Raw genomic sequence first — 9328 nt, 5'->3', positions numbered from 1 at the left:
TATATATATATATATCCTTGTTCAGATTATATCATTGCTCTTTTATGTATTGTTCAGCCTATGTACTTTATTCTGCTTAATATCTATATCCTGCATGCGCAGTACTTGGAAAGTATTGACGCATACTTTGCGCTACATCATTTCATGATGTAGGTTTAGACACACAATATCCAGATTACGCTTAGATCGATTCTCGATTTGTCTTCAGCAGCTTCAGTGGTGAATTCTATACTTCGAGGACAATAGACATGCTTTCTATTTCAGTCTTTATTTCAGTTTTCGGCCCTGCTAGAGTTAGCTGGAGGCATGTCCCAGAAACCCAAGTCAGTTAGAGGCTTTACAGACATAGTAGCAGATTTAACAGTCTTCCCTAAAACACGGATTTTATGCTATATTTACATTCAAACTAGTTGGGCTTGTTCCTCTTCAGATATCTATTGATTTAGCTTCAGCATAGTTCACGTTTTACTTAGTAATTTTTGGTATGCTTATAATATGCTGAACTCAAGGTTAGTTTGAGGCCACTCGTGATCCTAGGTCCCGTGTTACGTCAAAGGGGATAGTCTCGGGGCATGACAGATAACCCCCCCCCCCCAAAAAAAAAAGCAAAATGCTCTAATCAACAATAAATTGCTAGAATCACAAACTGACAACTCAAGATGTGATACACAACATATTCTAGCAGTCATCTCCCCTTTTCAAGGGATTGCTGTTTTTTGAGAAAGCTCCTTGAACGTGTTGTCACTTACTTTTTCACTGAGTTTACGACCACTTTTTACTTGATGTTTTGTGAATCAGCACGAGTTTTCTAATGAGTGGATTTCCCTTCCTCTAATATTTATATCAAGCATTTTCGAGGGACAAAACCCCCACCCACCCCACCCCATCCTAATGGTGTTGGACCTCTTTCTTCTTCATGCCTCTCAACAACTTTAACCCAGAAAACTAGTCTAGAACCATCGGAGACAACATCAAGCATGTACAACCCCACGTGCCTATCAATTGTTATGGAAGATGGATGGATGTTTCCCTTAGCATTTCTCAATTAACTAATGATCAAGTTGCTCGGTTCACAATTTAATTCCCTGCATCCAATAATTCCCTCAACCAAGTCGTCATATGTACCATTGCAACGCAAGACAATGGACACTATCACCTTATTCAGAGAGTTCCACTTCCAACATTTTGATGTCTCCTCCCATTCACCACCATAACTACCACTATATTCAGCAAACGATGTAATAAACCAGTAATGTTGATGCTACTGCTCACAGCTTGATGATTGTAGAATACTAGAAAAAGTAAAACCACGGGGATAGATCTCCTACAGGTCAGATGAGCTACTGAAATGGTGAAATGTAAAAACAAAATGTCGCTGGAGAACGACTGGAAAGAGGCTGCTGGAAAAATGACCTTTTATAATGGATGAAATATTGCGAGCTTCTACAACAATGGGGAACTACAATGGCTGATCTTGAGGAGGTTTTCGTCATATGGAGTAATTTTCCAATGAAGTGCTTCAATTTTTCGCGGGAAAACAAGCTGGATGACAGAAATTGGCAGGGAGGGAGAGATTTTGGAGGGTAAGAAACAGATATTGTAGTTTTTAAAAAATTTCTAAAATATTATAGTAAGTGGTTAGTTTGTATTTTCTAAAACTTGGGTGGTAGGGACTTGGGAGCTAGAGTAGATAGTTTTTGAACTTAAAAGTATTGATGTCAGAAATGGTGTGCTAAAATATGAAATTTAGTTGATCAAACACTTGAACATAAGTAACTTAGCATATTAAAATAGCAAAAATTTCTAGTTTGACAAGTTCCAAGTCAACTCAAAGTGTATAAACGCCAAATAAGGAAGAAACAAATTTCTCACGACCAAAGAATTTGAAAAGGATAGGTTGTACAAACCTTTTTGTTGCTAGCAGCATCTTCAGCCAGTTTTACCAAAGCTGTACCTTCAGCAGTAACATGCTGCATTCAGATTAAAAAGAAGGATATGTGAAATAACTTATTGGTATACAATCGAGAATATGATGTCATGAGATCACAAACCTGCTTAAAGATATTGGCCACAGGGTCTAAGCCTTGAGGAATCTTAGAAAAGCGCTTATACATCCTTGATAAATCTTCAACCTAATTAAATAATCATGGTCGTGTCAATTACTGCAAATATAAAATCAGAAATGTGGTCATTAAGATGCTGCTAACTACCTTATCATATCTTAGTAACGCATGGCATCCAGAGTGCTCCATCTCAAGAGGTTGAGTGCCATACACAGACAACAACTCATGTTCCATTTTCTGTAGAAGGAGAGTAATAAAGTTGATTGACTAGATCCAGAAAAAAGAAGATGTGAACAACAAAAACTGATAGCAGCACCCTCCATCTTGAAGGCTAAAGTACCAGTAAAGAAAAAAGATTAAGAGCTAGAACAAACCTCAAGCAACTTTGTCTCACTACTTGAATGGAGACAATGAGACACACTATCCTTCTCCCGTTCCAAGCACTCCTCAGCCTAAAGTAACATTGACATGATTATGTAGGTTAACATAAGGACGTTAACCAGAAAAAGGACAGATAGAAGAAACAACAGGGCAAGAATGGCAGAATCAAGGGGTTGCATACGCGGTATACTAACTTTTAGCATATAATCTGTCGAGAATCCAGTTAGAAGCTTTGCAAGAATAATAAGCCGCAGTGTCCTTGAGCATTGCATCTTCAAAATCTTTCTCATAACAATCCAATGACCCCATTCCCATTTCAACAAATATATCTAGCATATTTTTTAGTAGAGCTCTGTCAAATTGTTCTCCCTCACGCTCTTGATCAATCTGGTTAGAGAAATGTTATTGCTCAATTAAAAGGAAAAAAGAAATGGTAGTGAGAACTCAAAGCAAGACAAAGGGGATACCAGAGATATAACAGCATCCCTGACTTTTCCATTCAACTTTTGGTAGACCTCAAATAGAAAACAGTGGCCCAGTAAGATAGTAAGATATTACCTCTGTCTCAGTTTATGTGATACTCTTTCTTTTTTAGTCAATTCTCAAAAAAGGGACATCTATCCATAATAAGTAACAATTTAAATTCACATTTCTTGTTTTACTTTATACTCGCAAAGTTTCTATAGCTTACTTTATACCACATGTTTCAAAATTCTCTCTTTTTCTTTTAAACTCTGTGCCCAGCCGAACAACTTCACATAATTGGAATGCAGGGACTAAATGGTAACATCTTTTCGTAAAAGGACGTGGAAGCAGTTGAGTATACTGTCAAACTGAAAACCGAATTCTAGAATAGGCAAAACCCAGAAAACAGAATCATAAAAAATCAATATAGAAGCCATGAGCTGAACTCAGTACCTTGACAAAGGGATCAGGTGGAATGTTTTAATAGATGACCATAGAAACAAAAGTTTGATTGAAAGAGAAAAGAGAAGGAGAACTATAAATTACCTGATCGCAAAAGCAAGTCAGTCCAACTTTATTAAGTTCCGGCAGAGATTTCTGGGCAATTAAATAGCGGTCAAGATAATGGAAGAATCTCGACAACCATCTGACCATGACCTTATGATTTGACCACCTTTTTACCAGCTCTCGCAACATGAACTCGTCATGTTTTCTCTCAGAGAAGGCAATACCTATTTTGAAATTGAATTGCAATGTGAAATTTAGAGAAGGTAGAATTATTTGGAGAAACAAAATCAGGTAAACAAACTTAAAGCTAAATTTGAGTTTTCATCATTTTAAACTCCTAAGCAAAATTGCATGCCTAAACTAACATACAAAAAGATCCATGAAATTTAGCTGTGTTTTGAAACTTCTATCCACTTTCCCCGTATCCTTTTCTTAATATTCTATGGGATGAAGAAGCAGCAAGAGAAACCTTTCTAAATTTGAATCTCATGATAGAAGGAATAGAACTAAAAGATAATATGCCTCTTGGGAAAGCAATGCTTGAATTACGTTCAGATCCTAAAAAAATGTTGATACTTGCACATTGATCCTTATTAAATAAAATAATAGAGGGCATAAAATAAAATCACAGAGGGAACCAAGGAAACTACCCATACTAACACCACGTTGTTTACATCGCTAAAATCGAAAAATAAACAGTAACAAAGGGCTCACAAGACTAATGATTTTCGGTTTCTTTATTAAAGAAATCATTTTTATAAGTTCCAAACATTCCAGAATGATACATAGAGAGCAAACAATCAAGAATGGTACATGGATATACAAACATCAAAGAATTATTAAGAATAATACTTCTATGATTCTTTTTTTTCTTGTTTTATTATAGTACCTTGTTTAATTTCTACTAAAGTGAAATGCGTATGAAAACTGCAGCTATCCTTACCGTTGTTGTGAAATATTCTTCAAAAGTTTCACGATATTTTTCATACAGCTGTTGAGAATAATCATGTGGGGGCCTCTGAGTACACATTTTGTAGATTGTCCTGTCAGTAGAATTAAGGAAACAAAAGGTGAACCAAATCTAAGTTATCTACATGCCTAACAGTGTGGGAGTCTAAAAGGATACGTATACAGCATTATATATGTTCTTCAGTTTAGTAATGCCCCTTTGCATGAAGTCCCATCCATGTTTCAGATCGATTGTGCTAAGTTGGTTCATTCTGATTTCAATATCTTCACAATTTAACAGAATGCAACAAAACTGAAGAACATTCTAGAAGGGAATTACCAACTAAATAACATCACCAACTAAACTCAACAAAAGCTAGTATGAAAATAAAGCAATTTTTAAGCCAGTCAGAAAATCAAATCACATTGATATTTGACTTTACTGTTGACATTAGCGAACAAATGACTGAAATAATGATCTTATTAAATACCAACATCTGATGTTAGACAGGCTACAAACTTGTCTTTATCCTTGAAATATGGACCAGAACACTTGGGTTTCAAGGCATCTGAGTGGGGGGGCTGTTAAGGAGCGATGCATATTAAGAATCGCACAAGTACCTACATTTCAAGAGTAGAATAATATGTAGCAGAGACTACCTACATTGAGCAAAAATAAAAACCCTAAGTAATTACCTCATCCGCTGTTGATATTTACTTTCCAACTAATCATCTAAGCTCATGATTCATAATAAAATAACTTCCAGGTATAATATGCTTACTTTTTATTCATGCTTATTGCTCGGCGAAAAGAAATTCTATTCTAAGTTCTATTTAGGAATTGATTCAGCAATTTTTTTGTAAGCTCTTAATATCCTGCAGTTATTGGACCAGTACTCACACGGTAACAAAATTTTGATGGCATGTGATAACAATTTAAAAGAAGATTGGAAAATTTCTGAATGTGTATTCCTCCTTGATATGAGGTATACATACAAGTATATCTACTAGAAGATTAAAACAAAATTAGTAAGACTATACACTTGGCATTCTCTAATTTGTACAACAACTAACAATATGTAACAAACTTTTATTCTTCACATGCTTGACGCGTGAGTAGATTATTCCAGCTTCATTAATCCAACGGCTTGCATTTGATCCATTTTTCTTCCTTGATGAGGGGTTGTGATTAATACACGTTATCTTCAGACAAATATAGATAAAACCTATGTCTTCATCAAGCTGTCTAAATTCATCTTTCCTTTTTTTACTTCGTCTTTTCTTTCCATCTTTCCTCTTCAATATCCTCAATCGATTCTTTGGTATAAGAAACTGATGATGGTGGGGAAGCATGAGTGTCAATATCCCTCATAAAATTGGAGGGAGGAGAAGAAACCCCCAATTTGTGCAGCAAAAGTTTATGAGAAGGGCCAGGCAAAGGTTTGGTGAACAAGTTGGCCAGCTGATGAGCTGAGTGGATGAAAGAAAGGGAGATCATACCTGAATCAAACTGCTGGGGAACAAAGTGGCAATCCAAATCCACATGCTTAGTACGTTCGTGAAAAACTGGGTTTTTGGTGATGTGAATAGCGGCTTTGTTATCAGAGTAGACGGACACCGGTAAAGATGGAGGAGCGGAAAGTTTAGTGCGCAATCTGGCTAACCAGGTAATTTCAGCTGTGACACGCCTCATAGCTCTATATTCTGCTTCGGCAGATGAAAGAGAGACAGAGATTGCTTTTTTGATTTCCAAGACACGGGAGCACCACCAAGTGTGATAAAATACCTACTAACAGATCGACGTGATTCTTTGCAGGACGCCCAATCAGCATCACAGAAGGCAAGAAGCTGCAATGATAGAGTAGTTGAAAGGAGTATTCCTTGACTTGGATCAACACTCAGGTACCTCAAAACTCTAAGTGCTGCTGAATAATGTAAATGAGTAGGTTGTTGCATGAACTGACTTAATTTGAGCATAGAAAACGATAAGTCAGGTTGAATATGAGTCAAATAGTTAAGCTTACCAACCAAGTGCCTGTAGATAGTAGGGTTAGATAAGAGAGGACTGTCATCTTCAGTAAGTTTGGCGTAGGGGTCAAGTGGAGTAGAAACTGGAGGTCCTGTATGAGGAAACTCATTGAGGAGTTCTAAGGTGAATTTGTGTTGATTGACAATAAAACCTTGATGTTCTCAAAATATCTCAAGACCCAGAAAATAATGAATATCACCAAGTTCTTTGACTTTGAATTCTGTGTTGAGAAATGAAGTAATATGTAAAATTTCAGCCTTGTCATCCCCAGTAATGAGGATGTCATCCACATAAACAGCAATAATAGATACAAGTCTAGCAGTGATCTTGAAGAACAGAGAGTAATCATTAAGGGAACTAGAATAACCTTGAAAAATTAAGGCACCTGCCAATTTTGCATACCACTGTCTTGAAGCCTGTTTCAAACCATAGAGAGACTTTATTAAAAGACAAACTTGATTAGGCTTTAAAGAAAGAAGACCTTGAGGGGGTTTCATGTAGACAATTTCCTGTAGATCACCATGTAAAAAGGCATTACTTTCATCTAACTGGTGAACTGCCCAGTCCTTCTTTACAGCAATAGTAAGGAGACATCTGATTGTGGTCATCTTGACCACAGGAGAAAAAGTCTCTGTATAGTCAATTCCCTGTTGTTGGATATCCCCCCTTACAACCAGTCTAGCCTTCAACCTTTCAATTGAACCATCACATTTATGTTTGACCTTGTAGACCCACTTACATGCCAAGGCATTCTTCCCTGAAGGAAGATCAACCATATCCCAAGTATGGTTGAGAGCTAATGCATCTAGTTCTTCCTGCATGGCAGCAATCCATCTTGGATGCTGACAGGCTTGGGCAAAACTATGTGGTTCAGTGACTTGTGATAGAGAGAAAAGATGATGTTGGTTAGATAAGGAGAAGGAATCGAAAGAGAAGGCAATAGGTTTAGTAAGGTGAATGAAACAAATCTAAGTTAGATTAGTCAAAACTAAACTGTTGCAAATTTAGTCATGCAAATAACTAGGTACAGTAGTGACTCGTTCAGATCTCCTAGGAGGAAAGGAAGGGAGAGGTTCGGGGATAGGAGAAGAAGGAACAGGAACTGATGTAGAATTAGAAGGCAATGGTGGGTTAGGGAAGAAATGAGTAGGTTCTTCATTGGGTATGATAGGAGAAGGGAAAGATGAAAAAATCGGTGGAGTATTAGAAACCACAGAATTAAAAGGAAATTGTTGTTCATGGAACTGCACATCTCTAGAGGAGAGATTTTTCTAGAAGCTAAGTCCAAAACCTTGAATCCTTTTTGATTGGTAGGATACCCTAGGAAAACACAAGCCATAGCCCTTGGTTCGAATTTAGACCTGTGATTGGCAATAGTGGAGACATAACACAAGTAACCAAGAATTTTAAGATTTTGATAAGAAGGGGGCTGACCAAAAAGCAGTTCATAAGGAGTCTTGCCTTTAGGACTCTAGAAGACAGTTTATTGATCAAGTGAGTGGCTGTGAGAATAGATTCCCCCCAATAGCATATAGGTAATTTAGAATGAAAGATAAGACTCCTAGCAAGCTCAAGAAGGTGTCTATGTTTTCTCTCAACAACACCATTTTGTTGGGGTGTTGCAACACAAGAAGTCTGATGTATGATCCCATGAGACTTAAGATATTGAGATTCGTGATGACCCTTTCCTAATTCTATGGAAATGTCAGACCTAATGCACTTTACTTGAGTCTGAAATAGTCTTTCAACCATGACCAAAAAATCTTTTAAGATAGGAAAAGCATTGCTTTTATAAGTCATTAGAAAAGTCCAAGTACCCCTTCTGTAATCATCAACCACAGTTAAGAAATATCTAAAACCATCATGTGTATGAGACTTGTAGGGACCCCAAGTATCAATATGTATCATATAAAAAATCTTAGTAGAATGAATATGACTGATAGGAAAAGGGAGTCTAGTTTGCTTTGCTTTAGGACAAACATCACAAACAAAATCTGAATCAGGAGCAAACTTGATAAAAGCAAATTTCTTCATTACTGAATAGGGAACATGCCTAACCTTACATTCCAGAGATCAACATTAAGAGCTACATTGACATTGACAGAACTTTGGAAAGAAACTTAATTGTGCTGAGAAATGGAATTGCTTCCTTTTTGAAAAGAAACTACATCATGAGATAAAATCTTAGACCTAGGATTGACATGCTCCAACAAGTATAGACCATCCCTGACATCAAAAAAAACTTGATTGTTCTTCATTAAATGGCCCTGTAACATACAACAACTAGTAGTGAAAAGGAGATCACATTTGTATTGAGTGCATAACTTGTTGACAGACAACTGATTGTATCAAAAAACTGGAACAAATAATATATTTTCAAGAGTGAAGTTGGGTAAAATAGGAATGTTGGGTTTTATTTGCCCTAAATTTCTTACCATAAATAGGTTTTCCTTTTAGGAAAAGGTTTTGGACTGACTAATCCTTTTCTTGTAGGAAAAGGTTTAGGACTCTATAAATAGAGGAATGTTCCTTCTAACTTAATCAGCATTCACAATGTAGTCTTAAGGGCTTTGAGAGTTTTGGTTAGAGGGAGAATTTGTGGGTCACAAGCTTGATACGTTATCACTTGTGTGAACCTCCCATGTATTCTGAGTGAATTGGTTGAGGTTGTTTCCCTCTGTATTTTGTACTCTCATATTTATAGTGGATTGCTCATCTCCTTTGTGGACGTAGGTCGATTGACCGAACCACGTTAAATCTTTGTGTCTTTTGGTATATTTCTCGTTGTCTTCTTACTCGTGATCTTTCGAGGTTTGCTTTGCTAGCTTTCGCATTTACACCTGCTTATTTTCGGTCCTAACAAGTGGTATCAGAGCCAGATTCAATGATGGAGTCAGGTTTAGTGGTTCGATAAACGATGATTGAACCAGGTTAG

General features: G+C 36.8%; 1 pseudogene; it reads right to left on the bottom strand.

The window, feature by feature from the left end:
• Positions 1-9328, bottom strand: part of LOC107026545 — a 40027-nt pseudogene that overhangs the window by 15499 nt on the left and 15200 nt on the right.

Source organism: Solanum pennellii, chromosome 1 (genome assembly GCF_001406875.1).
Source record: "Solanum pennellii chromosome 1, SPENNV200".
Taxonomy (NCBI): Eukaryota; Viridiplantae; Streptophyta; class Magnoliopsida; order Solanales; family Solanaceae; genus Solanum; species Solanum pennellii.
Note: the sequence above shows the minus strand (reverse complement) of the source record. Positions and strands in the feature narration are given on the sequence as shown.